Consider the following 11,875-nt stretch of genomic DNA (forward strand, 5'->3'; position numbering starts at 1 on the left):
TAGACGAAATGTCAAAAGCGTCAGTATATGACGCCTTGGGATGAGAACGGGCTGGCATGTTTGTGTGCTGCTGTGTGTCCATGTGTGTTTAATAAGCAGAGTGTACAAGCATTGTGGACCCGCCTATAGGCGCACATTACTAACGCGCTCATTAAATAACAAAAAAAAAAAATTGCGCCATTGACTTTAGATCAGGTTTCAGTTTGTCAATGGCGCAGTCTACTTCAGTTCCTCAAAATATCAACGCGCCAACAATGCGCCTGAACACACCTCGTTCTCAGACGAGCAGCCCATGGGCGCACAAATTGGCGCAAATGCATTTGCTATTTAAACAACGTGGCGCAGGACGTGAAAATGATAACTGCGTCGGACTGAAACTAGTAAAAAACACTTGCGTCGCGCTTGGCGCCGCATTGCGCCGGGTGTAAGATAGGGCCCAAAGTGTTTTCAGCGTCTGCCGTCACACTATATGCGGACATGAACACATGAACTTAATCTCCAGAGCTGCTCTGAGAGTCACTTCACCATTTCATTTGATAAATGTAACTATCGTCATATCATATACAAACAGAAACTCAAAGGTCTTCATGACAACCCCTCAAAATAAAAGTTTGGTTTAACAACAATATATTATTATTTTAATAGTAATGTAGATAATATTTTTTGCCAATAAATACATTTTCTATCTTAGAATACAGATTTAAAAAAAAAAAACGATTCCCCAAAATATTAAGCAGCACTTTTTTTGCCTTGGTGAGCCAAAGGTTTCTTTTTAAAAATGATAAAAAAAACAACAACATAACAACACCAAACTTTAGATAGATAGATTTCAGTCAGACTAAAGCAATAATTTGCCTTTTTAAAATGTCATTGTAAACACTTTAGTTTGACTGAAATCCTTCAAGTCAGATTTTGTCGGAACTAATACATCTGCACGTATAATCTCAGTATTATGGGCTTGCTCTGAAAGACAAAAGTTAACGCAATTATTACAATATTCAATAATACAAAAATAATAATTCCTTTGCAGAAAATTTAACCACCTATCTTATTCCAAACTAGGTGACTATATGTGAGCTCTACAAAAATCTGAAATGCCAGTATGTGTATGAGAGACGGTCACGTGACTCTCGCACTCCCTTTTTCATTAAAAACTGATACCTCAACCCATCTGTTCAAAATGAGGACTAGGGTGAGACAGAGAGAGAGAGAGAGAGAGAGAGAGAGAGAGAGAGAGAGAGAGAGATGGTATGAGAAGGGTGTTATGAAGAAAACTCTATTATCACTTCCTCCTATCCATTCTTGCTTTTGTCTAATTTTCTCTCTCCATGAGAAATCGTTTCCTCTCAGGATATAAATTAGTATTTGTGTTGTCTGTCTGGCATCAGCATGAAATTATAGGTCCATTTCCACCTCCATCTGACTGTCAACCATCACAAGACTGCATCAATAATCTATTAATGCGTGCCAGCAAAATGCACACAGACACAGAGTGACACACACATTCCTACTGTGAATGTGAGGTGAAGGTTAAGTGCTATTCAATGTGCTAGTTTGCCACAGTCAGCCAGCCCTGATGAACATACACACACCTTCAACACTGATAGGATGTGAGCGCACCATTACATAACTACAAAAATACATCTGTTTACATCTGACATTAACATCTATGTCAGGTGGATCAGTTCACAAATGGCCAATTGAGACAGACCGCTGGCATGCATCTCCTGTGATCATTAGTGATCATATTTTATCTCTGATTATGCACATAACTTACTACGTCAGTTTGTCACTGAATGTTCAGCGATTTTTATTTAGATCAAATGATTGCTTTCTTTGAAAGATGTTTAACTATCTCCAAATGTGGTGTGTGTGATCAAATCTCTTTTTAAACTACAGTTCAAAAAAATCTCCATATTTTGTCTTATGTTTTGTTTTGTTATTTTTTTCATAAATCATTACTATTGGCCACCCTTTACATCTGTCTGGGTTTTGCAAATATCTAACCAATGAACAGTATTAAAAAAGAGCATGTGACTATACATCGTAACTCTGTTGGATAATCAAACTGTCAGTCAAATCTCATAGCTCCGCCCACCTCTATGGTGAATGCGAGCGTCTCTGCTTGTTTGCAATGCAATGGTAAATAAAGAACTGGTTCTTTGAATAAGTACATCGCTTTCTTTACGCTCAAGAAACACTAAATAATGGCTAATGTTTTATGTATTTGAGCAGTGGAGAAAAGTGCCTTAGTCTGTATTTGTCGTCGAGTCATAGCCAATACTGTCTTAAATAGGCTGTGTGAAGCATTTCATCCTTAATAACATGAGATTTTGGCCAAATGACAGAAAAAACTGAGCGCACACATAGCTACAATACACTTTATAACATGTAAGTTGATGAAAACTTACTGCCTCTGTATGGCGTTATATGTGTGCCTCAATCCTGAGCGAGTAATTGTAAGTTTTGAGCACAGAGAACTATATTTTGCAAGCACATTACATTATATTTTGAACAGAAATTAACAATCGCAAAAAAAAAATTCGTTTGAGCAAAGAAAAAACGATTCCGTGCTCAATAAATGTATTTGCTTGTTTGCTATTATCCATATTAACGTGCAATAATAACCCCTCTCAAGCAGTTTACTCAGGTGCTCTCTCACAAACTTATTCTCTGCGCTCCTGTCAAGTCCCTCTCTCTCTCTCTCAACCTCTTAATTCTGTGCGCGCTCAACTCTTGACACACACGCTCGCTCAACTTGCAACAGCGTTACAAGTGTGCCACAAAATCAACCAATCGGAAAATTAAAGGTCAGTTGTGATTGGCTGTTGGTCTCCAATCAAATCGCTAGTAGAACCAAAGCCCGTCTTGTAGAACTATCCATAGATATCCATATATCCATATATAATCCTTTATTATATGATATCTATGGAACTATCTACAGCATCCCGGAAGCTGACTGAAAAAAAAAATCTAAAAAAATAACTGACTACAGCGAGACTAATGGATTAAATTATTTTGGTAAGTTTTTTATTTATTATTAACTTAAAAGTGCCTTTAAAAGAGCGACAGAATGTTTCTTGAGCAGCAAATCAGCATATAATGATTTCTGAATGATCATGTGACACTGAAGACTGGGGTAATGATGCTGAAAATTCAGCTTTGATCACAGGAGTAATAATAAATTCATAATCACTAAAAAACCCTTACCAAACTCAATCTTTTGAACAATAGTGTACCAGTATTTACTGCTGTTCATTTATGAGTGGTAGTACCCAAGACTGATGTTCGTACCAGGTGTAAAAGGGTTAAATTAAACTCTTCGGTTCTTTAGATTGAATCTGAGAAACATTACATTTCCCCAATCTGTGTTAGAGACGAAACAGGAGTGAAAAGAAAGAAAGAGTACAAGAAACATACAGTTTATTTGTAACTGAAAAACAGGAGCCAAAGTGCTTCCTGTTTAGACTAGTGGGAGTAAAAAGGGGGCGGGGCTGGCATCATGTTATTATGACATCATAGTACGAAAAATCCCAAGATTATAGTATTAAAACAATGCAGAGAAGAACCAAATCTGCTATTTCTTAAGTCAAAACTCAAAGTCAACTAACTTCTGTTCATACGAGAAACAGATGGATAGAACAGAAAAACAGAGAGCCACGTGAGTTTTGTTGGGTTTGCAGTTTAGCCCCGGACATGTTTAGAGGGAGAATAGGAATTTGGAATTTGCCTGCTCTGTTTTCCAACCCCCCTCCGCCTGGAGCTTGAAGAATGTGCCTCCACACAGCTGGCCAAACACACACTCGCACACGGCGAAAAAGGATCACATGCATGGAAATATACCTTATACACTTTAAAAGAATGCTGGGTTGTTTTAACCCAATTTTGGGTCAAATATGGACAAACCCAAAAGTTGGGTTAAAAATGTCATTGAAAAATGTAACCCAATGGCTGGGATTGTCCGTATTTGACCCAAAGTTGGGTTGAATCAACCCAGCAGTTTATCAAAACACATTCTGGGAGACGACTTTGCATGCACACCTAAGTATGAGCTACGGCTGCACACAGAAACGCATACATGCATATATTAGCAAGTGTTGCAAAGGAAAACTTTTGCTATGTGGAAAATATGAAGAAGAAAAAAATCACCTCATTTGCACATTGGAGAGCAAAACAGGCTGATTTGGGAATATCCCTCTTTTGGCTTGCAGGGAGTTAGTAGCGTGCATTTCATGACAGGGTGGAGCGATCCACAGCGGAGCGGGGTGGGGGTGGGGTGGGGGTTATCCAGCAGGAGGTGCAGGAGGAGGTGAGCGGGTTTAAGGGATATTTTTAGTAATGCTGGTAACACAGGCATGAACACAAACTGTAAGCAGCAAGAGGAATCATATAGCTTGCATACACACACTCTAACATGATCACATTCACTGTCTATTTCACGTGGCGTGTAAGATAAATAAACAGGCTGAGGAATAAACATCAGCAGGAACTTCAGCAGACCAGCAGAAGCCATGACGACAACTCACAGATCCACACACGTTTTGCACAAGGCATTTACACACCTACTTAACCAGATGCATGCACAAGCACACAGCATGTAGGGAAACTTCAAACCAGACTTTCACACAGTATAACCCAGGGGTCTCAAACTCAAGTTATCTGCGGGCCACTAGCCATGTGGAGTTCTCCATTAGGGACCAGTTAAATAATTATATTTATATTATCACATATTACACTACTGTTTGACAATCCTGAAAATTACAGGATTACAGTAAAAGTCCAACCAAAGAAAATAAATGAATTTGCGGGTTGAATTGCTGGATAAAGCAACACTTGTGGGCTGGTAGTATGAGACCCCTGGTTAAACACCCACCTAATGATCATGTTAAAGACTCAAGCTTGATTTCAAACGTCACTGTAGTGCAAAATGTGCAAATTATAATGCAATGCATGTATGCATATGTTTATAGCTAGCAACCTGAATAATAACGCAACCGAAACAGGGTGGAAATTAATATTGCCATTAGTAATGCACAAACCAGATCTAAGATAAATGTGCAGGCTCAACTGAATAAATCATCTGTGAGGGTGTTCATCTTTATACGACACTGCTCAGATCAGATAAAAAGAGCAAGCGTTCAAGCACATATGTGCCTCTGTCCCCACGGATCCTTGTTTTGCTATGGCAAAGATCAGAGACGCAGATTTATTCTGACCTCACAGAGATGGAAAAACAGGAAGAAAAAAAAAAAAAAAAAAAAAAAGGTCCTTTAAAAATCTGCTCCATATTTCCACCACATCTTGACCAACCGGGATCCCGAACATCAAAGAGAGAGTGTGTGTGTGTGTGTGTGTGTGTGGTTGAGCTCGGGCTCGTGCACCCGGATGCGTGTTTACTCAGCAAACACTTCAGTTCGGTTGCTAGGACACCTGTTCAGGACACATGCTGAAGCATGACAGGGCAGGATGAACTTTGACCTTTATGAAGGTGACCTTTTCGACCCTGCAGTAGCATGGCTTTTTTATGTGGTCAACTCTCCCATCTGATCTTTCACCTTTACCCTCTGGCCCTGCTGAGCCACAGCTTGCAGAGTTAGATGAAAAGTGTGTGTAGGATGGAGAATGTGTGTGTGTGTGTGTGTGTGTGTGAGAGTTATGAGAATGTAAAAGGTGTAAATACTTAAAGTTCACATGCAAACAGGTGTGAGTGTGTTCTTTAAATACACAATAAAATAAACACACGTCGGGTTTTCATGTTTTATGGGGATGTTCTACATACATAATGATTTTTACACTATATATTGATCCCCTAAGCCTAAACAACTCTCACAGAAAACATTCTGCATTTTTACATTTTCAGAAAATATCAAATGTATTATTATTTTTTATTTTTTTTTACAAATGAGGACACCCCTAAAGGAGGTTTTGGGAGATTTTGTCAGCTTTTCTGGGTACAAATTTGTCTCTAAAATATGGTAAAGTAGTACACAAACAGACACACACATAAACATGCAAAAAAAAGATGCAATTAATGTGCTTTCACATTTAACAATTTGTCATGAGTACCTCTCCCTGTCCTTCCCATGCACTATGTGTACGTGACAATTAATAGACTTTGACAGATTTACACACACATTTATTGCTTGTACAGTATGTGTGTGTGACCTTGGCCCTGTTTACACCTGGTATTAACATCCGTCTTATGTAATCCGGTCACAAGTGGTAAACGGAGACACATCGCTGTTTATCTCTTACTACTACAATGTGACCAATGGTCAAGGTATTCAAACAGGACGGTTTCTGATTTCATGACTATATACGGTAATTTACTGTATCAGATGATGTTAATGCATGTCAATGTTTTGAACCCTTTTTACACCTATGCTTAGTTAGCACTGAATTTTAAATAGCTCACTCTAGAAGAATACCAGCTTTAAACAGAGGATTTCAGTAGGTTGGTTAATAAACATTACAATAACAAATAACGGCATGTTTTGCTCTATGACAGGTCCATGACACGGTAAACACACTGCTTAGCGTTCAGTCTTGCTCCTGAAAACAAGGCCTGAATGTGAGCCCAGAAATCCCACAGATCTAATAAACTGCAGTCGGATCTGATCTACAGACCCTATTAAGTGCTCACTATTAGCTGAGTCAGCCACACACACACACACACACACACACACACACACACACACACAGAGAGAGAGAGAGAGAGAGAGAGAGAGAGAGAGAGAGAGAGAGAGAGAGAGAGAGAGAGGGAGGTGAAAAGGCACGTGCATCTGGATTCTCTTAGCTCACATACAAAAGAGTTAGTATGTGAAATGCTCTGAATGTGCAATCTGTGTGTGTGTGTGTGTGTGTGTGTGTGTTGGGATGTTCAGTCAGTGCTTTGATAGTTGCTGGAAGTTTGGAAAGGAAAGGCAACAAGTCCAAAGAGAATGAGGGACAGGGAAAGAGAGAGAGGAAGGGGGAAAAAAAGGGTCAAATACACAAAGCACATGCAGCTGGTCTGTGTTTGCCTCGGCACGTGAGTCTCGCTGACTTTCCTTACGGATTCAGGGAGTTTTTTGTGCACGGATGCATATTTATGGCTACTGTTTACAAATGTGTGTTCAACTCCCTCGCTTCTGTCTTCACTGCACACACACAGGACCATAGAAAAAGAGTGAGTCACCTTTTGGGTTCAAAGGCCTGCCAAAAGTGTAAAAATAGAGCGGAAGAGAGACACAACCACAAAAACACTGACCAGAGACTGAGTCACTTCAGACCACATCCATCAAGCTACTGAAAAACACTGTGGTGTCTGTCTCAGCACACTTATTAGACAGAGACGCATGTGTCCCTCCCACTGCGGGCATCTTTGGCTGAGGGGGCGTCGGCCTGTCTAATCTCCACCCCTGTCCCGTCCCGTCCCGCTCCTGTCTGACTCCAGCGAGAGAGTGTGTGAGAGACACACAGGCTCTGAAGTTTTGGATGTTTCTCTTTCTTTGGCTTTTACCATAACCTTCAAATTCCCTTTGTGTCACTTGATTTCAGTCACTCAAACAGTGTACAAATAAACCCTACTGAAACAGACAGTTCATCCAAAAAATGAAATTGAATGAAATTTACTTACCCTTATGTCGTTCCAAACCCGAATGTTTCTCTTTCTTCTGTGGAACACAAAAAGGGAAAACTTTATGAATATCCAGTAGGACAAATTCATTACAATAGCATTACATCATGACTCACTTTAACACTTAATAAAGTCCATGTAGCACTTTCCAAGAGCACGTTCACATTTTCACACAAAGATTTCACGTGTTTCAGATGTTCCGCAAAAAGAGCCAGGATTCAAGAGTGAATCTAACAAATAAAAAGATGATGATTACATTTACATTTAAGCATTTGGCAGATGCTTTTATCCAAAGTGACTGACATTGCATTCAAGGTATACGTTTCAACAGTTCATGCATTCAAACCCATGACCTTGGCAGCGCCATGCTTTATAGAAATGCCACTTTCTAAAAGTAAAGAAGTATACTGTAGAGTATAATGTAGTGAACGGTGCAGGTGTGATTAGTCAAATGCACTTCACGGCCAAAATGCTCGTCTTGTCAAGGCATTAAAACAGTTGGTTTGCCTTGAATGAGGAATAAAGAGAGAAAACGACTCACTGGTCTCAACATATTCATCAATTAACTTGAATTATTCCTTAAAACCTTATGCTTGATTAAATCTATGATAAAACTTAAACTATATTAATTAAAATACTTCAAAGCAAGATTAGGACTGGGTTAAAAATATTGATTTCTCGATTTTAATCGATTCTCATTTTGATGAACCGATATCGATTCGTAGAAGAATCTTTTAGCCATTTTCAGGTGATGAATGAACGGATCATTGTAGCGCCCCAATAAGCTCTGTGCTTTGTTACTTTTGATATGAAACAAAGTCTCAGCTTTCAAATTCTGTCAATTTTATTACGAAATTTAAACAATAAATACCACTTTGGCGCTCTTTAAAGGGATAGTTCACTTTGAAATAAAATTTTGGTATGTTTTAGCTTACCTCAAGGGCATCCAAGATGTAGGTGTCTTTTTTTCCGCAGTAGTTTCAATTTTGATATTTTTAGGTCAAACCGTTCTTGTCTGTCAGTCATTTAATGCAGGTCTACGGTCACTGTCTCAAAGAGCATGCACAGAGTCCAAATTAAAACAATTCCCCATCGTCCAAATTAAACAATTCCCCATCGTAAGTACACATTGATGGCCTAAGACACGAAACGAGCAGTAATTATATCGTTTTTAACTCTTATACACAGCCACGTCCAAGTGATCTGAGGGCGCGCGCGCTTCCTGCTGTGTTACGTGTGCGCAGACTGGTGCATAGATATATATACACTAGATGTCGCCTTAAAGACATTCGTTCCAATGAACTGCCATAGACGAGGCGACATCTAGTGTAAAAACGAGGTAAGACTAAGAGGTAAAAACGATATAAATACTGTTCGTTTTCTCACACAAACCGCTCGTTTCGTGTCTTAGGCCATCAATGTGTACTTACGATGGGGAATTGTTTAATTTGGACGATGGGGAATTGTTTTAATTTGGACTCTGTGCATGCTCTTTGAGACAGTGACCACAGACCTGCATTATATGACTGACAGACAAGAACGGTTTGACCTAAAAATATCAAAATTGAAACTACTGCGGAAAAAAAGACACCTACATCTTGGATGCCCTTGAGGTAAGCTAAAACATACCAAAATTTTATTTCAAAGTGAACTATCCCTTTAATGTGGCGTGACAGATCGCTGTAGCCTCGCAGTTCAAGTGAAGCGACAGGTGAACGGATCATCTCTTCCACTTTACTACTAGTTACAGCATCAAATAAACATGGATGAACATCTCAATGAGTTGAAAGATACAGTACAAGATACAGTACTAAATCCATCACGTTTTATGACAGCCACTATTTAAATGTTTATATTTCAAAACAAGTGGAAACATGATTCTGTCATTAAAAAGTTATTATTATAAAAACATAATTTAATGTACAAATTAACCTCTAATATTATAGTAATGTACCAACTGGGGTTCCTCATAGTTAACAGCATAAGTTGAGAATATTTTCCATGTACTCCATCGAATCGAAATTGAATCGAATTGCAAGCTTGTGAATCGAAATCAAATCGAATTGTAAAATTTGTGTCAATATCAAGCCCTAAGCAAGATACCATTGTTTATTTGATTTGACATAAAAGAATGTGTTTAACAACATATTAGTTTTTGCTGCAGTAAAACAGTTCTCTTTCATCATCTCGTTTCGAGATCCACCTATGGGAAGGGCATCCGGTACCTGACCTCTGTAGAAGCATCCAATTGCACCAAGTCTGGTTAACAGACAGAAGCGCGCAGCCAATGCCCGGTAAGGTCACACCCCCTTACCTAAGGCATATATACCCCAATGCGCGCTCGTGTACCTCAGTTGTCATTCGCTTCTCGCGATCTCTGTATCTCTCAGCTCAGTGAAAAATTGCACACTGCTCACCGCGTGTCTGCAGGAGGACATATCGACTCGATCAGCCTCCGCCGGACGTGACAGTCGTGTTTTCTACTGTTGCTGCGTTGCATTCTGAGCCGCCCACGCTCTCTATCTCCGTTCCTCCTATAACGGCTGCCCGCCACGGATTTCTCCAGCTTTTTCGACGGATATGTCGCTTTCCAAGCCTGCCGCCACGTCGGGGGACTCCCGATCACGGGCCTGCCCGGCCGCGTGTGGAGCCCTTATTGCCGCTAAGGACCTTCACCAGCTGTGCGTGGTTTGCTTGGGTCCGAAGCATGCTCGGGAAGCCTTGGAGTATCCTGAGAATTGCAGTTTTTGTCTAATGCTGCCTAGGAAGCTGCTTAAGCGCCGTTTCAAGGTAGCTGTTACACAGTGCACCGAGCTCTCCCTAACTTCGGACTCGGACGGAGGACACGGTGATGACGCGCTACCGGGGGCCTCCCGGGGCGCGACTCAGCTCGTTTGGGCTGACCAGCCCAATCCCGCCTTCCCCGAAGAGGACATCTTCGAGGGCGGCCTCTCTCTCGTCCACGAACCGGCCGGTTCTGGCGAGGAGGATGATGCGGCTATCCTTGGGGTCTCCGAGGACGAGGAGGCCATCCCGCCCTCCGGTGTTCCCCAGGCTAGCACGGCCCACACGGCTTTACCACAGGCCGTTCTCCTGGAAGTGTGTGAGCGAGCGGCCGCTCGTCTCAACGTTGAGTGGCCAACTCCCCAGAACGTCACCGACCAGGAGAGGGACATTTATGATGGGAAAGTGCTGGGACCCCCTCCCGGCCCGAGGAAACAACTCTTCCCCATCCTCCCGGCGTGCGCGAAGCACATGAGAACGTACTGGAGCGACCCGCTCGACTTCAGACACGGTCTCTCGGGACTCGAGGCGAAGGATATGGCGGCTCACGGTATGGGCGACCCCCCCGCTGTCGAGCCGTCCATCGCCAGACACCTTAACCCCGCTCAGGGTGGGCTACTCGCCCCGCCTAAGCCGGTCCTACCAAATAAGATGGACCGTTTTGCTGCTTCCATTCACCAAGCCACGTATAAATCTTCGGCCGTGGCTGTCAGGGCGCTTAACGTTTCCTCCCTCCTCTCCGCCTACCAGGCGGAGATTCTCGAGGAACTAGGACAGCAGCTGGTGAAAGGAAATCCTTCGGATACCCTCTGGAAGGAAATCCTAACGGTGAACGACCTCGTTCTCCGTAACGCCCGGCAGGCCGTCCAAGCTTGCGGGCGTTCCATGGCGCTTTCCGTAGTGGGAGAGCGCGCGCTGTGGCTCAATCTGTCAGGACTGCCAGACAGCGAGAAGCGGCGCATCGCAGGCGCGCCGGTGGAGCCCGGCCGGGCTCTCTTCGGTCCCGCCGTCGCACTGATGCAACAACGGTGCGATGATAAAAAGAAAGAAGATGAGGCGTTTAAGCTGTGCCTTCCCAGGAAGGCTGCCCCACGCCAGGTGCCCCCTGCGCGTGGGCCTAACCCACCTGCCACAGGTCGACAGTTTGCTCAGGGCAAGGAAAAACCCCGCAGCGTCCCTCCACCACGGCAGCAAGCCCCAGCGCCGGCCAAGCGCTGGGGAAAGTCTAATCCCCCCGCGGCCGCGGCCGGGAGACAGGCTAACCCCACTTCTACCGACTCGAAACGCAAGCGGCCTGCCTGACGTTCTACCGATGGGGGCCTCGAGTCTGCCGTCGCGGGTCACAAACCCGTCGGACTCCCCTCTTTGTTCAGGACCCCCGTCGAAAAGACCCAGGGGTGCCCTCGGCTCACCGCGCCACGAGACTGCCCAGTTCGCGGGTGCAAGTGTGTGTTTTCCCCCCACGTTCAGGGG

At 42.8% G+C, this 11,875-nt stretch overlaps 1 protein-coding gene across 3 annotated transcripts in view; it reads right to left on the reverse strand.

Moving 5' to 3' along the window:
* Nucleotides 1–11,875, reverse strand: part of kdm6ba (lysine (K)-specific demethylase 6B, a) — an 84,649-nt gene that overhangs the window by 54,221 nt on the left and 18,553 nt on the right. For all 3 annotated transcript variants that reach the window (XM_079867706.1, XM_079867702.1, XM_079867704.1), the window contains one exon: nucleotides 7,619–7,655. The gene's annotated coding sequence lies outside the window, so the exon portion shown is untranslated. The remainder of the gene's footprint in view (nucleotides 1–7,618; nucleotides 7,656–11,875) is intronic.

This window comes from Squalius cephalus (genome assembly GCF_949319135.1).
Source record: "Squalius cephalus genome assembly, chromosome: 3".
Classification (NCBI taxonomy): domain Eukaryota; kingdom Metazoa; phylum Chordata; class Actinopteri; order Cypriniformes; family Leuciscidae; genus Squalius; species Squalius cephalus.